General features: G+C 38.4%; 2 protein-coding genes across 7 annotated transcripts in view; one reads left to right on the forward strand and one right to left on the reverse strand.

Annotated features, from left to right (window-relative positions):
• The window catches only part of CMSS1 (cms1 ribosomal small subunit homolog), a 374963-nt gene that overhangs the window by 44285 nt on the left and 307643 nt on the right, over positions 1-23035 (forward strand). Inside the window, exon 2 of one of the 5 annotated variants that reach the window (XM_032406417.1) lies at positions 8920-9072. The exons of 3 other annotated variants lie outside the window; for them this stretch is intronic. The gene's annotated coding sequence lies outside the window, so the exon portion shown is untranslated. Of the gene's footprint in view, positions 1-1043; positions 9073-23035 lie in introns of those variants that run through there. One more of the 5 variants, XM_032406413.1, reaches the window with a different exon arrangement.
• The window catches only part of FILIP1L (filamin A interacting protein 1 like), a 111033-nt gene that overhangs the window by 37427 nt on the left and 50571 nt on the right, over positions 1-23035 (reverse strand). The window contains exon 1 of one of the 2 annotated variants that reach the window (XM_032406408.1): positions 14510-14620. The exons of the other annotated variant lie outside the window; for it this stretch is intronic. The gene's annotated coding sequence lies outside the window, so the exon portion shown is untranslated. Of the gene's footprint in view, positions 1-14509; positions 14621-23035 lie in introns of those variants that run through there. 2 annotated transcript variants of the gene reach the window in all.

The following is a 23035-nucleotide window of genomic DNA, read 5'->3' on the forward strand; positions in this document are numbered from 1 at the left end:
CTCAGATCAATATTTTAACATTTTCTCTTTTTCAGACTTTTCATTTCGATTGCTACTATGCCAAAAACAAAACAAAACACACACACACACACACACACACACACAAAACCCTAGCCTATCTATCTTTCATCAGATTGAGACTTCAGGTCCTTGGCTGACTGAGTTTTAGGTGGACATCTCCCTGATCTTTTAAGGCCTACCTGGGCCAACCACACCTTCCCCTTGCTGCCTTGTCTTTCTCTACAGAGAAGCATTCAAAAAAACTACCCAGCATGTGATGCCTTGGGTTGCCACAGATATGTGTGTGCTTCTGTATTATTGAGGGTGCCTTACATACAGAGCTGCCTTTAAGTTTAAGTTGGTGATGGTGGTGATAATATTGGGCTTGTCCCCAGGTTCCTAACACTTTATCATTCTTTCCATTCCTTCCTCCCTTTCTGTGGTTGATTTTGTACTCCTTCTGATTTGTCTTCTGTATCTTATCCTTTTGCCCCAAGGTAGCCTTCTATAGGATAGAGCTCATGTCCTCCCTACTGCCCTAGCAGTAGATGGCAGTAAACATTGCATGTAGCTGAGTGGCAAGGGACAGGCAGGATACCTGACAGGGAGCAAGTATACTTGCCAGCGATGCAGCACCAATGGAAAAGAGGCAATAGAAGGGAGGTAGGGTAGTGCTGGGGGAAAAATTCAGATTCTGGGGTTCAATTTTCAAGCCAGAGTTGAATCTTGGCTTTCCTGCTTCTATCTAGTATGACTGAGCAAGCAATTTAACTTCTACGAGTCTCACTTTCTTCATCTGTAGAATGGGGATAATACTGGAGACTCCCTCATAATAGTGTTGTTCTGAGGATTAAGTAAAACAATCCATATAGGGCACCTGGGTGGCTCAGTCGTTAAGCACCTGCCTTCAGCTCAGGTCATGATCCCGGGGTCCTGGGATCGAGCCCCGCATCGGGCTCCCTGCTCCTCGAGGAGCCTGCTTCTCCCCCTCCCTCTCTCATTCCCCCCTGCTTGTGTTCCCTCTTTCACTGTGTCTCTCTCTGTCATATAAATAAATAAAATCTTTAAAAAAATCCATATAAAAGCCCCTAGCATACTACCTGTCACAATACATATCAGTTACTATTAGAAGTAGGAAACTGTGATGGTGAGGCAAAATAGAAGAGCACCTCAGGCACAGTGGACTGGCCTAAAGTAGGAGTCGCCTAGGAGAGAGAATCAGAATACATACTAGAATGAAAGATATGATTACCTAATCTGTTTACCGTGATCTACTTTCAGGCCATTAATGGATCTTTTTAGCCACACACATAGTTAGCCACAATGATTGTCATTTTAGGCCAGGGTTTCTCAGCCTTGACACCGCTGACATTTTGGGCTGAATAATTCTTTGTTATGGGGCCTGTTCTGTGCTTTGTAGGATGTTCAACAACATCCCTGGCCTCTACCTACTGAATGCTGGAATAAGCCAGTAACCCCCAACTCAGTTGTCACAACCAAAAGATGTCTCTCAACATTGCAAAAAACCTGGGGACAAAAATCATCTTTAGTGGAGAACGACCATTTTAAGGCATAGGTAATTTTTTTGAAAGCTTCTATTAGATCCCTGTTGTCTCTGATATTCATACTCCTTTTCATTATCTGCTGCTCAGATGTATTTGGGATTAGCCAGTATTTTCCATTTCTCTTTGGTTTACAGACCACAGCTCTTCTCCCTTCATGGAAAAGAATAATGTGAATGTTCATTATTCAGTGAAATGCCAGTATATCCCAATGGATGCTAGTAGCTCACCTTCCCAAAGCCTCTCTAATGTTCTGCTCATCGTACGCCTGTTCTTCATTCCTTGAGTTTAAACATACACTTTCTTTGCTGGGATCAGATACTCTTAGACTTGTCTACTTGGGTACTCAGAGGCAGTGTGGGCTGACTGATTTGGTGCAGACCTGGAGGGAACAGTCTTTTTCTGGATATGCTGCTTCCTGCCAGGTATGGTTTCCCTAGTGAAAAATGTGGAGAAGACTACTGAGGATGTTTTATAATATTTTTTGTTGAGCAATCTGGAAAAAAATATAAAGTAACAGGTTGAAGAACACCCAAATTGTCTGAGAAACAAGTCGTTTGAGGTTTTCATATTGTTATATAATTAACTTTGTAATTATTTGGCTCAGTTTTAACTCTAAGCAAGTATGAACTTCAGTTTTGGATTGCAGATTAGCATTCTTAAATATATAATACGTATTTAAAAGTATGTATATTAAAAGGTAAACTGTCTTTCTCCCACCTCATCCTTCATCTACCCATACCCCTTTCCCAACCTATAACCACTGTACATATTTTCTCTTATAGGTACTTCTAGAATGTCTTTATATGAGTAAACAAGCAAATACAAATAAAGATTCGTATTCTTCTTTATACAAGAAGTAGCATTCTGTAACTGTTCGTCTGTCACCTTGATTTTTGCAGTTAAACATTTTCTTGGAGAGCTTTCCATTACATCAGAATTCTTAAGCAGGGGTTGGAAAAAGGAATAAAAATCAGCATGACTGCTAAATAAAATCTTTACAACTTCATGCTAAAGAAATTAAAATTTGTAGGCTTTTTTAAATCAAATAATATAGACAGTCATATACTTTTACTGTTTTAAAGCTTTTAAAATAAAAGAAATTTCATATAAAGGTAATTTTAAGATAAATTGTAATAATAATATTTGATTGTAATTTTAATAACATCGCCTTGATTATTGTATATCTGTCTTTAAAATGTCTGTGTGTAGCATCTGTCTTTTCTTAGTTGAGAAACTGAGGCCCAGGCAGATTGCATAACATGCAAGGCCATTGTTATGGTAACCCTGGAACTGGAAACTGGAAGATTCCAATTCCTACTATCCAGTGCAGGATTTAGCTTATAGAAACAGACAAGCATATTGAAGGTCTACTCTTTGCCACTTGATCTTAATCCTTATAACAATGTTATGAAGTATTATTTCCATTTTACAGATGAGGGTACAAACCAAAAAACTAGAATATAGACAGGTTAAAGAATTACCAAAGAGCACTAACTGCAAAGCATGTGTTCTTCTCACTTAAACCAGACTACATGCTAGACACCCAAGAGCACTGACCTTAAAAGAGTTTCCTCTTTCTCCCATCCCATGTTTTCAGTGTTCAATTGTTCATTCCTCAACTCTCCCCACCCCCCCCCACTTGGCTCCTTGACTCCTCCTGTCTTTCCTCACACCACCTTCCTTGTTCCCTGAACACAACAGGGCCTGTGTTTTTTGTACTGGTTACCTCCCCAGGGAGCCACTCATCTCCCTCATCTCATCTAGTACCATCTGGTATACTGTATTTTACTTATTTGATCATTGACTGTCTCTCCTACTAGAATATAAACTTAATGCAAGTGGGTAGGGGTGTGTGTGTGTGTGTTTTATTCAATAACGGGTCAGTTACTGTCAGTTTTATTCAATACTATATTTTTAGTTCAGGAACAGTACTGGGTACTTAATTGGTATTCAGTAAATATTTGAACAAATACCTATTCTACTTTTGAACTGAGTACTATGTTAAGGATTAAGGTTGTAACTATAAGCAGTAGACACATAAGTAGTTCCTTCCCCTCTACAGTCAATGAATAAGTTACCGTTTATTGAACAATTATTATATGCCATATACCATGCTAGTCCTGGAAACAGTCATTGGAGGCAAGTATTATTGTCCTCATTTCACAAAAAAAGCAACTGAGGCTTAGAAGTTAGATAATTTGCCAAAGGTTCTGCTGGTTAATTGGCAGAACCAGAATGCCAATACAGTTTTTACTCCAAATCCTGTTTCTCACCACCATGACATACACCCATAGCCCTATCTCATATATCTTACGTACCAGCCTCTCCTGGCAGTAATTGTGTTGTAATATTCTGTCTGTCAAAGGCCCAGAAAATCACTGCCGCTTACAGTCCTCTGTTTTGTCACAGTATTTCTGTGTAGGCTCAGGATAACTTTGAGCCTTGATGATGAGACAGTAACAAATATTCTCCTAATCACTGTAATAATAAAGCAAGTTTAGTCATTTGGCATAAATTCATAAATATTTTTGGATGGTTTTAAAAATTGTGACTTTGCCAGTAAAAACATCTCATGTTCCCCAGAGGAGGTGGGTTTGTCATAAATACCATTTCCGTTGAACATTTCAAGGAACTTAAAGTTCTCGGAAAATATTTTTAACAGGCAGCCTTTTCTCAGGCAGACTTCAAGGGCATAATACTATATACCCGTAAAAGTGTGGGTGCATGTGCTTTATCTTACTAAGGATATTTATTTGCATTTCTCCTATTGTTCAAAATTCATCTATATTTGGATGTTTCTTTTGTGTCTTAGTGGATTGAGGTAAACAGGCATGGATTCTTTAGAAGAGCATTCTGGTGTAGCTGCAGAATTTTCTTTGTTTTTAATCTCCATTAGTCCCTTTTTTTTCTCTTCCCAGATCACAGGTTATTTTCATTCAGATATTACGAATAGGTATTTTGGAGGATTAGTATAATTCCTTTCTCTAAACACTTTTTCTTTGGTAGGTTACTTTTCTTTCTTGAATTTTCTCTCCTTTAAAAGGTTACAAAGAGTATATCCTTTTCCAAATCTTATTCTGAGCCAAAAAAAAAAAAATTTTTTAAGCCCCTAGTTCCTGTAAGTCTTTAAGAAAAAAAAAAGGCTTTCCTCTTTTATTTGGCTTTCATACGTTAATTCACTGGTGTTCAGTTTGTCAGATTTAACATAAAAGGCCAAAGCAGAGAGCAGTCACGTGCCAGAATAGATGAGTTCGCTGGTTTTCACCTCCGTGTAGTCTGGCTGCCTTTACAGAAGCAGCGGCTAACATGGTATGCTGGGGAAACCAAACGCTTCCTAACTTGTTAGTGGGAAATTAAAACTTCAGAAATTTAGAAACCACAACAACAGAGGCTTATATTTTATTGTGACTACTGAGTCACACAGTTTGCCATGAGAAACAGGCTTTTAAATAGGAGCCACAAGAGTAAAATGTGAAACATTTTGATCCCTAGAGAATTCCACCCCCACCCCTTCCATTTTAGCTATAGTAAATCAGTAAATAAGGGACAAAGCGACTACGAACATTTGATAGCACTGAATAGTAGTCACAGGTCAGGGCTATTGGAGGATGAAGGCTGATGCTTGGCTTGGCTTCCTGCTGAGCAAACAATCAGATCAGGAACCACAGTGAACATCCTCCATCTACCCTTACCCACTTTTCCTAGTTCGTGAGGATGACTGATTTCTGTCTTCTCCATGATGTTTTAGAGAGCTATATAGCATGGGCCATATGTAAAGTTTAATTACAGACAGGTGGGAACATTTTAATCTAGAATTCCTTGGAATGTATATGACCATTTTTTTGTGTGGTCTGTGTTTTGCATCCCCTTGTGTGCACTGTAAAAATTAAAATTATTTTGGTCATCTAAGCCTTGTTTAATTTTCCCTGACAGTTCCAAGCATTTGGGTTAGATTTTCCTTTTCTGCCATTCCCAAGTATTGAGAAGACAGAATGCATGAACACAGAGTTTGATCTTATTTTCTCTTCTCTAAGTTGGGTTCTTTTCAGATGAATGTGTTCTAGAGAATATTAACCTTATGTAGTAAGGGGCAATTCAATCAAGATGCTACAGTGGTTAGCAGCAGACCTGCTAGAGGTGAAAGCAGTGGCCCTACACTCTGCTTCCCTTGGCTTTGGGTCTGCTGCTGATTTTGTTCCTCAGCAAGTTTCATCCATTTAGTTATGTTTATCCCTGTGAGAAATCTGTTTGTGGCAGAATTAAAGAAAAGGCTGTTGTATACCTTGTATATGTGCTATATGAATACCCATCCATTTCTGCCCTGACTATATCTGACCTTGTGATTTGAATTTCAAGAAAGGTCAAACTAATTCAGATTTGCAGTAGTTGAAAAAGTGTTTTTGCAAATACTGATTTCACTATTCTTCACTTTTAAAGTTCACTCATTCACAGCTGAAAACAAAGAAAAAAAGCAAACCCCAATTTTCAAACAACAGAAAAGCCACTTTCAGAAGAGCTGTGTATCTAATGGACAGGGAATGCTGGACCAAAATATGCTACCGACTTAGCTCTATGACTTTGCCTTATCTGCCTCTCACCTCAGCTGCAACATGGGGAAAGCTATACAATTTGATCTCTAAGGTTTACAAAGCCTTTGATAATGCTCAAATCTCAGTTCCACAGAATAAACCCCCCACAAACCTTTAAACTCCTTTCCTCCCTTTTTTGTATAGCCTTGTCTACCAATTCATATGTTAAAAATGTGTATTTTGTTTCATCAGAAGAGATTTTAGGTCCCAATGCTTCATAACTACATGGGACCTTAATTGGAATTTCATGGGATTCAGATTTATTTTTGGTTCTTTATATGTCAAGTACTGTCATTCAAGGTTATATAAGTATGCTATAAAAGTAAAGAAATAAATCTTTTCAGTGTCTGACACTTAAAATGTTATGCTAAATTTGAAAGTACACTAAAACTAAAAAAATTAACACCTATGAAGAAGTACTTAGACTCTTAGTACTTAGACTAGGATTCTTTATTGTCTGTGGCTAGGATGTGATATAAGCTCTTCAGCCAATGTTAAGATTTGTCTTACCCATTTGTTTTATTTGTGTGCCTCCCAGGCATGGTGGGACTTTTGAAGTAAAACAGGGAGATTCCAGGCTAGTTTTTTTTAATAAGCCTTTTGCTCTTTGGTCGTTTAACTACTCAGCAACTTGTTTCTTATTTCAGGTGACTAAACACCCTTTGGAAAGCTCATGTGGGTTTCTCATAAGAGGGATTCCCTTCTAGCAGGGAAATCAGAATAAAAGATAACCTCACTTTTCAGAGTAGCTGAGGTTAGGCACTAGATACATGGATTCTCTCCAAAAGGCTTAATCCTTTACTTCACTTTATGTCTGGGTATAAGAGAACATGAGCTCTTCCAGACTGCATCCTACAAAGCACCACTCTTTGGTACTAAGGCAACCCCTTGTGCCTTAACCTGGTGGAACCCTATTTATAGCTCAGATGATGATGGAGCACCATCCTGTGGGCAGACTGGCTTAACTAGAAAAATCATAGGTACCATTCACTGAATGTCTACTATGGGTCCTGCACTGTGCCAATTGCTTTATTGTCATATTTAATCTTCATTTTAAAGAGATGATTTCCTCTCTACATAAGTCCAGGTTGTTCTGAAGGCCATATACTGGATTTAAAAACCGTAGTTTGGATGCTTGGATCCTGGTTCAAGCCTTTTTTTTTTTTTTTTTTAACCTCAGATTCCATTTCCATAGTAGACTTCCAAGGAATAAATCTGCCATCCTTTTTGGAATACTCCATTCAATAGCTTCCATTTACATTTCAGGTCCCATCTTTTCTTTGAATGTTTGTTCCCTAACTTGTCTGGCTGATGCCCCCTTTCTGAGTCCCCAAAGCCCTTATAGTTTTGTGACACAAATACTTTATATTGTTTTATACCACTTTCTAATTTGTTTTGGGATATTAATTTTGCTCTTGAACTAACTCTAAGCTCCGTGAAGGATTTAGTATCTCTGTATCCCCCACATGGGTTTGAATTCAGTATGTACTTGATGACCAAATGATTGAGAGATGAGAAGAACCATTTCTTAGGGGAGCAGAACTCTTTCTTGGGCTGAATGATACCTAAAGTTCTCAGAATTTGCTCTTATTATTAGAACAGAAGAAAAAGTAAAGTTTTGTTCCTCTTGTTCCTGTCACTTCTGAGGAGGGACAACCCTTTAGTGAAATGAGGAATTCATTTGAAGACAAATTTAAATAAAGTCAAGATGGGGAAAGTCCAGCCAGAGAATCTTAACTTTGCTTGTGATTCTTTGCATCTTTACCCAGCCCAATGAATTTTATGGGATTGTAAGAAGAATCTTGTGAGGCATAATTTTAGGGGAATTGAGTGGGAACCCCAGATCACTTGACAGAATTATTCACACCTTTATCTAAAAGATCTGTCTGCCCCATTTATCTAGTTCCATGAAAGCCTAAAGGATAATATGCAACCTCAAACATAATGTATTTCTTTTAATAACATGAGTGTTTAACTATCTTGATAATAAATGAATCAATATTATTTTTAAAGAATAATTTTCCCTTTAGCCCCAAAGGATTACTTCTCTCAAAATTCCACAGAGTGATTTACGTCCTCTGCCATTTCCAGTTAACAGACTAACAAACTAAGGCTAAGGGATTTGGATAGCATCTCACTACATGGCCCTTTGTCTTTAGCAAGAAAGAACTTTCTCTGCTCTTCTCAAGCTTCTAGGCCAAGCAGCACCTTCCTTTTCTTCACATATAACAGTAGCAGTCACTTAAGTCTTGTCAGCCCAAATGTGATGAATGTTTCACATTGCTTTTATGATTTCTGCTCAGAGATTTGTTTTTTGTTTTGGTTCACTTAAAAAAGAATTTTATTAAAAAAAAGAATTTTAAAAAGAGACACAAAAACTTAGTTCACCTTTAAACTTTTGTTCCAAGACTGGTGGGCCAGGAGATACAGTAAATCTGGCAGATTTGCTTCTGTCTGAGCTGCCCATCTTGAAGGGCTGACCTCATCTTTGAGGCTGTTCTTGGTGCAATGATTTGGAGCTCTCACAGGCTCAAATACTACAGTTCTGTTAATCTTTTCTCTGTGCTTAAGAGTGGACTTTTCCCCCTCACAGTCCTCCCATTTTCTTTAGTTAATTTTTCTGTAATGATATGACCAGTAGCTTATATTTTTATATAGTCTTTAGTTCCAGTTAATCAGAGTACCCTTACTGGTTACTGCTCATTATTCTATCCTTCCCCAGTATTGAGAGATGCTTATGGTGGATGAATGTTTCCTTTTTTTAGGTTTGTGGAAGCCAAGGCTACAGGAGGCTTACCCAGGGAATAGATGGTAGAGACAAGAAGAAGAGGGGAACTTGGATTTATGAACCATTATTCCTACTCTTTAGTCTTACCATTGAGATAACACTATTTGTCCATGCCAATTTAGTATCATTGGTAAGTACACAAGCAAGCTTAAAGATTGACTCTGTTCTGGTTGGTTTTGTTTCTTCTTTAACAGTCCCACATTGTTTACCTTCACTTAATTTTTATGTACAGCTGACCTGTCTTACCTATGTTGCTTTATCAGTCTATTAAAAAAAGAACAGGGACAGGAGCATTGTGCAAGAGCTGCTGGTGATCTTAAGTCACTGTCACCAACATGGGGCCTGTGAGTGTTAGTAGGTATACCTAGGTTAGTGACATGGTATGGTGTGTGGAGAACTTAGTTGCTGGGCCTGTTGTCCTGCCTTGTGCTTAGCACAGTGCCTGAAAGATAACTCAGTCAATGTTTGCTGCTGAAGAAGAGTTATAAGCCCTAGGCTGGCTTCAAAGGTTGACATTGGAATTAGCTAACTGAAATACAGAAAAATCACTCCTTTTCTGTGAAACCTGGCAGATTCACTGAACTCCCCACAGAAACTTCAGAATCAAAGTGTATGCTTCGTAAAAGGTAATCTGCTGGTTTCTAGTTATGGCAAGGACAAGCTGTTTGGGCCCAATCCCTGCATCTTGTAGGCCTTCAGCTGAGGCACAGAGATTAGGGAAAACAGAGGAACCTACCCTTCCCTAAGGACAAAAACCACTACACTCTGCTCATCCATATTTTGCTTCCCATCCATTCCATGCCCCACAGCTATTCACCTAGTACTCTTTCACCACCTTTATTCTCATTATTTGGGGGAGGAAGTTAACGTGAGGCAGGCAGGTGGAGGTAGGCAGAGAGCAGAGAAGCATCTGATTTAGTCTACCTACACAACAAGTAGTGTATAGTACAAAGTAGATTTCACTGTGTTGACTTCATCTGAGCCTGGTTTGTTTCCTGGTTTTTGTGTTTGTAGTCAGTTCTATGTGGTTACTTCAGATAGTGGCAGAGATTTGTTTTAGGCTACTAAACAGAATCTCGACGAAGAGGCCCTTCCTAGCCCATAGTATTCAGAAATACTCTTTTCTTAAAAAGTAAGGAGCTTCTAGGTTGTAATTTATTTGTTTGTACATTTATCCAACACCCTTCTTGTCCCAGTGACACACCTACTAACTATAGCGAGATACTTTGCCAGGTGCTAGGAATAAAGTTGGTTGCAAAACTGACCCTCAAGGTGTCGGAGACAATAGACAAATAAGTAGTTAATATGTAATTTAATGTCACGTAGCAATGCATTGTGTGAAGGAAAGTAAAGCAAGGTGTAAGTATCACCAGGAACTTATAACCTTCATTAGTTACTTCCTATGCAGTTTTTGAGAAGGTTGTTTTAAAGGCTTTGAGTCACTGAGTTTTGAAAGGGAACCTAGTAGCTGGGGAGGTATGGGGAGTGTAGAATGCTTAGTGGGAAGATGCTGAGAAGAGGTCAGTTGTCAAGTTGTGGTTCAGACCTGAATGTCTTTGACACAGAGCATACATTCTTTCTGGGGAGCCACTCAGCTTCTAAGCAGAGTGGGCTTTGCCACCGGACGACCTTTAAGTACAGTTATTATTTGTTTTGTCTTCCTTTTATCACCTCCCTTCCATTGTAATAGCCTGGTTGAACTCTACTGGTTTTCACCTCCCTCCTTTCCCCTTGCCTTGTTACTGCTTATATTTATTAACAAGAACTTTGAACCTTTCTGCTTTTTTTTTAATGGATTTTATATCCAAATTAACACCTCCAGTGCCAAGACTTCTTCTGGGGCTTCTGCCCTCATCTCTTCCTTGCACTAATTTAAGGAGAAAGCAAAGGCTGTAGCCCAAGAATGCAGGGGGCTCTGGCTCTGCCTCTGAGTAACTCTGTCTCTGAGCCAAGTCACACTGTGTACATCAGTTTCTTTTGTAAGGTGAGGCATTTGGATCAGATGGCCTCCAAGGCTTCTTCCACCTATAAAGCTCTGTGGACATTCCTTGACAGAGAGAGAGACAGAGAGTGTGTGTAGACTCTCTGGGGCCTAGGGCATCCCATTGTCTGTATAGAAAAACTTACCAAGTTTCTTCTTTAAACTCCTATCTGTGGAGTTGAGTGTTTATGTTCTCTTTTACTGTTAAAACTGTCCTTTAGGCTAGAATTAGAAATTATAAACAGAAACAAGAAGTTGGGTTTGGCTACACCTTAACCTGCCCTAATGGTACACTTACACACCTATTTCTTTACATACTTCCTTATCCCCCACCACACACACACACATACACACACACACACACACACACACACACCCTTCCTCAAGTTTATCATTAAAAAATAGTAATTGTATCTTTAAGAGTTAATCTGATTTTGGAACCAATACGGAGTAGGAATGTGAGGATGGTCAGACTGGAGATAGAACACTGCTAATGTGTTACTCTCTGTTTTTGGGGCTCAGAATTAAAACTGCTCCTGTCCTATCTTAATCTGCTAAAGCATCTGAGAGAACAAGCATGAAAAGGGAATGCTTCTCCCATATCTGAAAAAGAACCAAGGGACTTTCCTTGGAGAGTCTTTCCACTTTTGTTTTGCTCAGCTTTCCCAATCAGAGGTAATGTTAGCATAGAAGAAAGCCAGGGAGAGAGAATCTCAACTCTGCTTTTTAAGAAAAAGAGGGATGTAGGAAGGCTTACAACAGTGTTGGGATGATCCTGTAGGAATTAGTGCACCTAACATTCGAAGTAGAAACTGACCAGCACATAGTAAATGTAAGTGATTGAGTTGGTGGGCGTATAAATACTGTAGTGATGGCAGAGGCAGCCATAGAAATATTTCTTTTAAAGTGTGTGATGCTGGCTGCTTATGCAGTGTCTCTTCATCTTTAAATCCTTATTTGAAACATAATTTACAGAAACTAACCAGATTAAATTGAAGCTACATTCATAGTCAAAGACAAATTAAATAAACTTTAAAAATCTTTTAAAATTAACGATATACCCAAGAGGATAAGGTAAGATGTGTTAGATTTTTCAAATATAATGACCAGCTATGTGAACAACAGATTTCAGTACGTGAAGCAGGTTGAGAACAATATTGCTTTACATCTTCTGGTTATTATGCCACAATATCCAGTTTTTATAAATAGTTCTCTTCCTGCCTCCCTTCCTTTTCCCCTTAAAGAGGAGGCTGTATTTTTTTCTCTATTCACCTTGTAAAAGCATTCACTTTGCTCTAAAGCATTAGATATACACAGAACATGACCTAAGAAGAAAATGGAATTTTATTCTTGGTTCTCCATTTTCACTTTTTTACCTCAAAATCCATTTATTACCAAAGTCACTTTTCTGGGGAGAAGGGGCAGTAAGAACCATAAAACAAAATTCACAGCCTTTTGAGAAGGTAAATTTATGGGAATTGCAACTGGACTTGGAAATTAAGAAGTCCAAAGCTTGATCTGTGTTTTCATATTGGCTCTTTCTGTAGACTCCATCACAGCATTAGGAAAATATCACAAAAATATCAGTGCTTCACATTTAAGTTTAATTGCCATAAAAGGACAAATGAATTTGTTAAGCATAAAATTAATATTTGCTTTATTTGGAAATGTAAAAATTTACATTCATTCTATCTAAAATATTTTTTCTATCATATAGATTGTCCCAAGGACTAATGCTCATTCAGAGAGCCCACTGTGTGATAATGTATCCACAATAAATCTTGTTTAACTTTCAGTTTTAAAAGGGTCTTATTTGTTCTTTGAGCCATGCTTTATAGTTAATAAATGGAAAAAAGTGTGGAATATTGAAGTGTGTCATTTAAAGATGTAAAAAAATGATGCTTGCCTATTTAAAAAAAATAAAATGCAGACCCTGGGAAACACAGCTGTTAGAGATTTAATAGAGGTTATGATTTTCAACAGTTGAGCTATAGTTTATGGTACAGATGGCACTCTGGGTATAGCTGAAACAATAACTGATGGTTTCTGTTTCCCTCCTCTTCTATCAGTTCCAAAAGAGTGGAATATCTTTTTACCAAAGTAAGAATTTTTCCATTTCCAATTAACAGCCTGTATCAAATAAACAACTTTTCTATTGCATATTTCGTACTTCACAGTGACCTGGGTGTTGGCCCCGCTTTCTTCTCATTATGGTAGGCTTCCCTAGATTTGAAATAATAGTTTTAGGGAAATCCTACTTTTCCATACTAACCTGCAGTTTACATAGCCTATCTTCAGACCAAATAACATATAATTTTTCTTTTAGAATACTGAAACCAAATCTTGCATTGCTCCAAACAAAATTAGCAAACAAAACAAAACAAAATTCCATGAAGCAAAAGTAGTAGGCACCAATATTATAAGCTTTAAAATACTCAACCACAGGAATTACTAGAAACAGATAAATCCCAAATTTTGGGCATGTAGAAAATGCTGTTTCAAGTGATAAGTTAAATATAGATGCTATTTAAAAAGGGAAATAATTGTCATACATTTCTTAAATTTTATTTTACAGTATATGTTCAAACCAAATAAAGTTTGAGTGATAAATGGTTTTTTCATCTTATTCCAATGTTTTAAATGTGACATAGCATATTTTCTTTTTTAACTCTTCTGCTAATTTTTATTCTGAAAAGTAAAGTAAAATATGCAGATGTTCATCCAGGTGTTTAATTATCATATGGTAAGGGTCCATTTATAGCAATAGCCTGTTCGGGGCTTAGATGTAACTTAAAGTTCAAAATGCCACTGATTAACAAAATTCTTCTACAGGCTTTACCTTTTAAATTAGCATTTCTACTAACAAACCATTGTCCAAAATATTACTCTAGAGAAACTAGCATTATCTTTAATTTTCAGTGCAGTTTGTCATTTATCCATTGATTGGAGTTGAAGTAAAAAGTTGGAACTCAAAATTATGTTACGTCCATGTACAAATTGGCAAATGCTTTTAAGACAGATTAGAGTTTGTAAGTTTTGAAGCTTAAGTGTTCAGCTTTTTAAGTTAGATTCATCCTAATTACAAGATGTATTTCTAAGTGTTTTTCTAGTCTTTTATATGAAGATTCACAAAGGGGAGGGAGTGAGAATCGGCACTAATAAATCCACTACCATGTGGTAGTGTTTCGCACTTCGCTCTTCTAAGACATAAGGGAATTCAAGTCCGAGGAGAGATAAGGAGATTGAGTTGTGGTATTACAATATATCTACCCCCCACCACCCTTTCCCAAAGATTTCTCAACACAGGCAGGATTCAGTTGTGGCTCACTTGGAGAGAGTATGTAATATATAGTCATCCCCCAGCACTCGTCATTTAAAATCAAATCCCGTATGTGTTTTTTTCGGTTGGAGTAAACTTTCTAAGTTCTGTGTGAGTTTAAAAAGGTTTTGAACCTAGAGTTCATTGGACGCGCTTTTCGAAACCTGTCTGCAGTTGGTGATGCTAACTTTAAAAGCCACTTACAGTCCGCCTGGTTCTCTGACAGCTATGCGCCTTGCTGGAGCTGAGCGGCTCTCCCGGGCTTACCTGAGCTGCCTGCGCCGGGGTCGGGCGGGGGCCGGAGGGGGCCGCAGTCTCGCGGCGCTGCGAGCCGGCTGTGCGCGCTCCGGGAGTCGCCCGAACAATGCGAGCGGGGCGCCGAGCGCGCCCGGCCTAAGGGCGTTACGTCACTGCGCTGCCTTATAAGGCGCTCCGCGTGTGCGGCGCGGGAGGCGGGGGCGCGGATGACAGCCGGATCCGCGGCGGCGGCGGCGGCGGCGGCGGTGCAGCAGGGGCAATGCGCCCCAGGTCCGCCGACGCTCGGACCGTGTGAACGGACGGTCAGTCCCTGGCTCCCCGCGGAGGGGAATGGGCTGCGGGCCCGGGACGCCGGCGCCCTCCTGCCTGGCTAACCAAGTCACTGGGGGTCATGGTCAATCCTTTAGTAACTTTTCTCCCTCTGGGGCTTTAAAGCTCCTGTTATTGCTTCAGATTCTTAAATGCACATCCTGTTATTCTTATTTAAACTTTTGTAAATATATTTTTGTTACATTTGTTTTTTGGTTGCTGGGGGGAGGCGGGAGAGGGAGCCAGAAGCCTTTTTTAGTTTTTTGGATTTTTTTTTTTTTTTTGAGACATCCCGAGGGTGATTTAGACTTCAAACCTTCTCTTTCCTTTTTGTAAAGAGTAGGGGTCCTCAGAGGATAGTATTTTATTTTCTGATGATGTAACTACCAAACAATTCTTCAAGTGATGATGGGAAGGCCAGATGAAATCTTATTTTTTCATTGTTTTTCCTGAAAGAACCTCCTAGTTCCTCATTTCTGCATGCCTGTGTTTTAACGAAAGTAGTTCAAACTAATGTTTATTTGTCAGGGAAAGTATTTATTTAAAAAAAATAAATGTTTTATGCTGTACTTTCAAGACAAAGTGTAAAAATAGAACTTCAGGACCAGTTTTAATCCATTTGTTCTCTTCTAGCAAACAAAGACATGAGAAGAAAAAAGAAACTGATCAAATATGACTGAATTAAGCCTCTAGTATAGGGCAGATTTGCTTTTAAAAATTCTTTTTCTGGGAAATGAGAATTAGCCTCCTAATTATTTTGCACATTAATAAGAGAAGTAATCTCTGAAGTTCTAACCAACTAGGTGAATCTGCTAAGTAAATTAGGGATGTGGCTGCCTTATTTGCAAGCTTCAAATGAATTGAGTAGTTTTAATGACTTGAGTCTATTTAACTTTTTAAATAAACATTAAAATAGGATTGCTTCCTGTTATGATGTACATAGGTTTATAGAACTACTGTTTTCATATGTTTTGTCAAACAGAAATAATGAAAGCAGTTTGTTTCTTTTCCTTAGTTTGGAGTAGAGAAAGGCTGGTTGCAGAGAATATATAGTTAGTGAAAATGGTGAAAAAAATATACAGGGCACAAAAACGTGTGTCATCTTTGCTAAACTGTGGGCTCACTTTGATAGTTCTTCTATATCACTCTCTACTGAGAAGCCTGTTAAACTTCTGCTTTTTATATATACTGTTTTGAGAAACCAATGACTGTACCCTTCCACTGAGCCTAAAATTTAATATTTGATTTACACTTTCATATTAACATTTTAGATATTGGTTTGTTAGTTTTGTTATCCTACCTTATAGTTGTGAAGTGTGGTTGAATCTTTTTAGTCTCCTATACTTGCCCTGTACTTATTAAACATGTTTTTAAGGCTCTTATGCTAGATTTGATTCATTCAATGAGATAAAATGATTGTTGGAAAGTTGCATAAACACCTGCATCTCAGCTTCAAACTGGTGACAAAGTATCTTTACCCAAAGCCAGCATTTTTGTAACTGGTTTTGCCTCCTATCCCCTCTGATAGGTACAGAGGTTTCCTAACATTGGACTATTTTATTTCTTTCCCACATTTTTGTACTCATGCTTTGCATTTATTTCCATATTTTTGATTTCCCACTTCCCCTGTAAAATATGTCAGCATTATTTCCTCCTTTTCTTTAACTGTAGTAGCTGAAGAACAGAGAAATTAAGTGGATACAACACTTGTCTAGGGTTATGAAGCAAGAGAAAAGAGGATTAGAACTCCTTATGTGCCTTGCCTGGTGCTATGTTACTCCCTGAAGCAGTGATCTCTGACCCAGCTGTGACTCAGCATTCCGACTGAGATCACCATATATACCACTCTTCAGGAACCAGTTTAACATTTGTTGAGCTTTTTAGTTCATGCTAGTCACTGTGCTTAGTGTTCTACAAGTACTCCATCATTGTAACGTGGTATTAGTCATACTTTTCAGATGAAGAAACACATTTGGAAGGGCAAAATGGCTTGACCAAGGTCATACTGCTAATAAGTAACAAATGTAGTGATTTGAACCAGTGTTTATGAATACAGCTTTAGTCTTCTCTTAATGGTTTGCTCAGAATCTCTCAGAAGTGTTAGTTAAAAAAATGCTCAGATTTAGTTGAGAAGTTTCTATCCTTATTTTCCAGACTGAATGTTAAACTAGGAAAACCAAGACTGACCTTTGCAGGCCACCCACCAGAGCCACCCTGATTATGCGCTGAATAACCCTAGGGAAGTCGTTCATATTGGAGACATCATGGATTTGTATATAAGACTAAGACTATTTGTATATAAGCTAAGACAGCTTTTTTGAGGATGTTGGCAACATGTTTTGGTCTAATAAAATTAGAATAATATGACAGTTTTCCAACAGATGAAAGTCAAGGGTCTTGAGCAGGGGGGATGTTTATCTGACACAAGAGCACCCCAGTTCTTGTTTGGAAACTCCAACCGGCCATTGGTATTATGTTCTATTGGCCACAGGAGTCTGCAAGTAGACTTTTATTTCCTTTTCCCTTCCTATGAACATTCTCTTTGAGATGTAATTTTTGTTTTCTGGGCTTCTGACATGTATTTAACAAAAGAATGGAGTTATGACCACTGTGCCTCAGTCTTGGCTGAGAAAATTTTACTTCCTTTTTTACTGAAAATTTTATTGTCCAATTGCTATATGACTCTTCTTATTTTATAATCCAAAATTTCCTACAAATAATTATAACTACAAATTAAAGTCCTTTCTATAATGAGTAATTTAAATTTATGATCTAAATCAGCAGTAGCTTTAAGTTGTTATTTGGAAATGGTTCAAAGGAATTTTTCTACCAATCTAATTGCTTTCTAATGAGGAAGAAGGGTTTGTAGGCAACAAGGGTGGAAACTAGAATATATCGATTAAATTGAATTATACGAATCACTCTTGTTAGATAGTCAAAACCAGTTGAATATCAGCAATTTCCCATGGTTCAAGCTAATGCCAGGAGTTCAATACAGTGACCACAAAAACCGATGTTATTAGCAATGTACACAATATTGTCATTTAACTGTTTAAAAATACCGTTAACATGTTACCAAGAATGTCAAAGCCAGTTTCTCTTTGTGAAATGACTACTCTTTCTTTCATGCCCTGTCTCCCTGCCTTTGTTTCTTCTTGTGACTGGTGAAGTCTTTTAGTCATCCAAATAAGTGCAAGAGAAGCAGTATTCATAATTAACTGCACCTTTCTTCCCAGCTGCCCCCAATTTTCACTAATGCTTCTTTCATCAGTTAAGGGGTGATGTGCACCGCTCCCTGGAAGCTCTGTTGGAATTTATGGGATAGTAACACTAACTTTTGAGTGTGATATGTTTGCTCCTTTGCATCTATAAAATAGTGTATGTGAAAACACTATAACACACAAAGGAAAACAATTCTTATCACAGGCATAGTCCTATATGAGAAGTTGAGCGTAGTGGGGACAGATCCAGGGTGGCATGGGGAAAAGTTCTGTAGGCTTGCGTTACATTAGGCTGCAGTTGGATTAGCCAGAGTGTGAGCCTTTGGCATTAAAGTATTCCACCTCAGGGAACATTCTGATACCTCACTGGCAGGCTTCTTGCAAAGCAGCTTTGTCTGTGACCCTTGGGCTAGCCTGCCATGTATCCAGTGCTGATCTCTCCTCTGCTGCTACACAACTTAAGACGAAGGGACTGAGCACCACCGGTGGGCAGCTATAGAACGTAGAGCCAAAAAGGATGTCTCAGGGCAAAAGCACCTTCTCTCCATGCCAATAACAATCACTTTCCTTTTTTTCTTTTTTTTTTTAAGAGCATTTTATTTTATTTTTTTAAGTAAGCTCCATGCGCAATTTAGGGCTTGAAATCACAACCCTGAGATTAAGAGTCACACTACCCACAGAGCCAGCCAGGCACTCTGAACAATCAGTTTTCTAACCTGTTCCTTTCACTCTTCTTTCTGTTGCCCAGGTGTCTTCTGCCTAGTTTTGTACACATAAGTGCCCACACAAGGGGCGCCTGGGTGGCTCAGTTGGTTGAGTGTCTGCCTTCAGCTTGGGTAATGATCCCAAGGTCTTGGGATGGAGCCCCGTGTCCTCGGGCTCATCGTCATGGTCATCGTCGTCGTTGTCGTGGGGCTTCCTACTCGGGAGCCTGTTTCTCCTTCCCCTCTGCTCCCCCTGCTTCTGCTCTCTCTCTCTCTCTCTCTCTGTCAAATAAATAAATAATCTTTAAAAAAAAAAATAAGCGCCCACACAAAACCTACCGCATCTCCAGGCAGCACACAGCACGTGCACTGCGCACCTAGAGCCTTCCACCAACAATTAATGGGTTACAGTGAACCTGGATTTGCATAGAGATCCACTTGCTCTTATCTGCAACCCAAATCTCCTGTCCTCTGTAGTCCTCTGAAGTCCAGAAGCCCTTCAACTATTCCTATTCATACTTCAGCTGACTTTGATTTTACAACAGGGACTAAAGCCCTTGAGAGCGAACTCAGGCTGATTATAACAACAATGTCAGTGGTAATACAGTAGTAATACTAGAGAATGAGAAGCCTGTTATTAAGATGATTTTTTGTGGCTTTGAAAATCAATTTTAGAACAGTTCAATGCCCATGATAATTTGGAAAATGCAGAAAAGTAGAAAAGACATTTTACATCTAGCCCTACCTCGTGAATACTGCCAACTATTAACAGTTAGAGGTACAATTGACCCTTAAACAGGCTTGAACTGCATGAGTCCACTTATATGCAGACTTTTTACAGTGCAGTACTGTAAGTATATTTTCTTTATGATTTTATTAATAATATATTTTTCTTTAGCATACTTTATCACAAGAATACAATATATAATATGGGTACAAAATATGTGTTAATTATTTATGTTATTAGTAAGGCTTCTGTTCAATGGTAGGTTATTAGTAATTAAGTTTTGGGGAGACAAATTTATATGCAGATTTTTGACTGCACAGGATTTGGTGCCCCTAATCCCCACATTGTTTAAGGGTCAACCACACTATGTTCCCTTTTAGTCTTTTTATAAACATTTATAAAACATCTGTGTTTTCCCACTATGGGCCATATATGCATATTGTGTCTTTTTATCTTTACATATTTTAATCATGTTCATTGCTTTTCTGTAGACAGTGGGTCATTTAAAAGCAATTTGCATATTGTCCCTAGAAATGGTGGTCACAAAGCCAACCACTACCTGATGTCCCACTGGCAGTCCTATAGTTTTTGTTCCTCAACAAGTGAAGCAGCAAAGTCTACATTTAATAGAGACTCTCCTGTTGATCCAGGAACCTCCTGTTCTTGGTTTACATCGGATGCTATGACTTGGCTATGGGTCTCCAGTGAGCGTGCCAGTAGGTGAGCAGAATGACTTGGAGAGAATGAAGAATTGATAATATGACGCCACTACAATTATTAAATGGGAAGCTGGAAAAGCCTGCTATTTAGGTCCAGTCCATTTGCTTATTTATTTCTGCAAACATTTTGTGTTTCCTTGGTAACTAATAATAGTTTTGAGAAACTGTTAAACTCACAAGTATTACTGCAGGAGTAAAAAAATCCTCGAATCACAGAAATTAGAGACAGAAAAGACCTATTAGGTCATATTTTTTGTCCCCTGCCAGTACAGATTGTTCTCAGCACTTTGTCCAGTCCCTCTTTAAAGGGACCTTGTCTAATAGTTTGTATCTCATGTTTTTTTTTTTTTAAGTAGTTCATTTTTAAAGAAAATAGTCCAACAGAATATAATTGTGGAGCTTAATTTCAGGCTAAATATTTATAGAGAAAGACCTATGGGTTCAAAGTACAGTTGAACAGGTTTTATGTTGGGAGTTACTGGTATAGTTTAGGATGTCATTGGAATAGTTGGCTAAGGGTGAAAAACTGATGGGTAAGTTGACTTTATATGTTTTCTTTTATCATCGGAAACTCAAATATAGCAACACATGAGGATAAACTTTTAATATAAACTCATTGAAATGGGTCTAGAAGGCCTGAGAAAATAAAGCATTTAGGAAGTAAAGTTAGAGTAAATGGCTCATTCCAAGATTGTATTTATGAAAGAGACATTTTTATACTCTCCCTTCCTGTCACCAAAGCTGCTTTGTCCATTATTTACAGTTAATTATTGCTTGATGTGAAGATGGCTTCTAGCTGTAAAATCCCCTCCCTCAGTCAAGTAACTTCTTCCAAACCCCAGAAGGACAGAATAAAACTGCCTCATAGAGCAGTCGCTGGTGGTGGTATAGACTGAAGGCTTCAAATCCCTGTATTATGGCTGAAGATGTCTTCACTGGGAAAAATGATGAACACGTAAAGAAATAAGAAATGTGCTTTGAGTTTTATTTTGAAGGATGATCGTTTCATAAAAGCGCATTTTAGAGTGTAAAAGGCCTTAGAAAATACTTACTTTACTTATTGCCATCCCTTGTCCCCCCTTTTTAAATAGATAGGATAATTGGATCTCAGAGAGGTTAAAGGACTTGTCCTGAGGTCAAAAGTAAATTGGTGACCCAGCCAACTATGTTTTACAGGTCTGCATATCTCTTTTGGGAAACATGAAGAATCAAAAATGGCTTAATTAAACAATGTAATTAGAACTGTCAGACTATGTCTGAAATTATAATTAATATTAGAATAATTTACCTAGGTTTATACTAACTACAGAAATAGTCTGGAGCATTAATGAGCTAGTTATCCACTTTGTGGGTGAAAAGTACAATATTTTTGTTGCATTTCTTTTAAATTGAAGATCTATGTATGGCTGTCAGTCAACTCAAGCCACTAAGATTGGCCATGGGTTGACAGCTCCAGCCAAAAATTTAATGGAGAGATCTGAACTTTTAATATTAATTCTGTGCTCTCATTTAACACCATTGTCTTGCATACATGCCAAAGGGTCATTCTGTACATGAGAAATACTATTACAATTTATGTTACTAGACATTTACATCATAAAATGCAGGTGGAAGGGATGTCGAAAGTCTTGTGTTCACCCTTAGATTGAATTCTCTCTTGAGTGAGAACTTCAACTTTCTTACCAGGAGTTGGTGCTTGCACGTCCAGTTGTCATTAGTCAGTACGGAATAGCTCCAGGGATTTTTTACTTCCCCAACAAGTCCATTCCATTCCAAACTGAAAACCAGCTTCCTCTAACTTCTACTGACTATTCCTGGTCTTTCCAGGGAGTCATATTGAATAAATACATTGCTTTGACATGAGGGTGTTTTAAATATTTGAAGACAATTTGTCCTGCATCTTAAACTGTTCCTATTTTTATAATTTGAGTCTTTTCATACTCTATTTCTAAAAGTTTGGTGCTCAGAATGAACAAATTACTTCAGTAATTCAGGATTATTTTCCCCTTTACAGACTTTGTGTAAAGTGTTTTGCGTTTTCCTAGCATTTTCTGGTAACCATATCAGATTACTGTGTCATTGAGCTTACCGATCACCAGCCTCCTAATGACCAACTACATACCTAAATATTTTCATCATGTACTGCTTCTATGTACTCCTTCTGTCCTCTGCTGGTTTTGTTTGTATTACATCTTTGTTATAATAACAACAATAGTAGATGACACATTTAATGTTTAATAGATGCCATGCAATATATGTTTTACATATGATACCAACTTTGATCCACATAGTGACCCTGCGGGATAGATAACTGAGGAACAGAGAGATTAAGTAGCCTGTCCAACATCAGAGCTAGTAAATAGTGGCACCAGGGTTTGAGTTGTAGACTGACTTCAGCAAACTCTGGTAGAAATCATATTCAGTGTCTTGTAGTAGGATTTGAACTTAGGGGATAAACACGATAACACAGAGGCACAGAACTTTGTATCTCTCTTATCTGCCACCTAGTTCATTGGGCTTGCACTATGGGATGGTGGAGTGAGAATAGATCTTGGAGAAAATCTGGTCAGCCACCTCATCTTATAGTTCATATAAGTGAAAGCCACACTGTGCAGTATTCTGTTCAGGGATACCCAGTTGGGGCAGAGCTCAGGACAGAATATGGTGCCTTTTCTACTACAGAACTCGAAAGTATTTCTGCTTTGTACAATTTTCTCTCTCTCCTCTCCTCCTCTTCCCTCCCTCCCATCCTCCCTCCCTCCTTTCCTTCCTTCCTCCCTCCTTTCATTCCTTCCTCCCTCCTTTCCATCCTTCCTTCCTTCCTTCCTTCCTTCCTTCCTTCCTTCCTTCCTTCC

The sequence above is a fragment of the Phoca vitulina genome, unplaced genomic scaffold (genome assembly GCF_004348235.1).
Source record: "Phoca vitulina isolate PV1807 unplaced genomic scaffold, GSC_HSeal_1.0 scaffold8, whole genome shotgun sequence".
NCBI classification, from domain to species: Eukaryota; Metazoa; Chordata; class Mammalia; order Carnivora; family Phocidae; genus Phoca; species Phoca vitulina.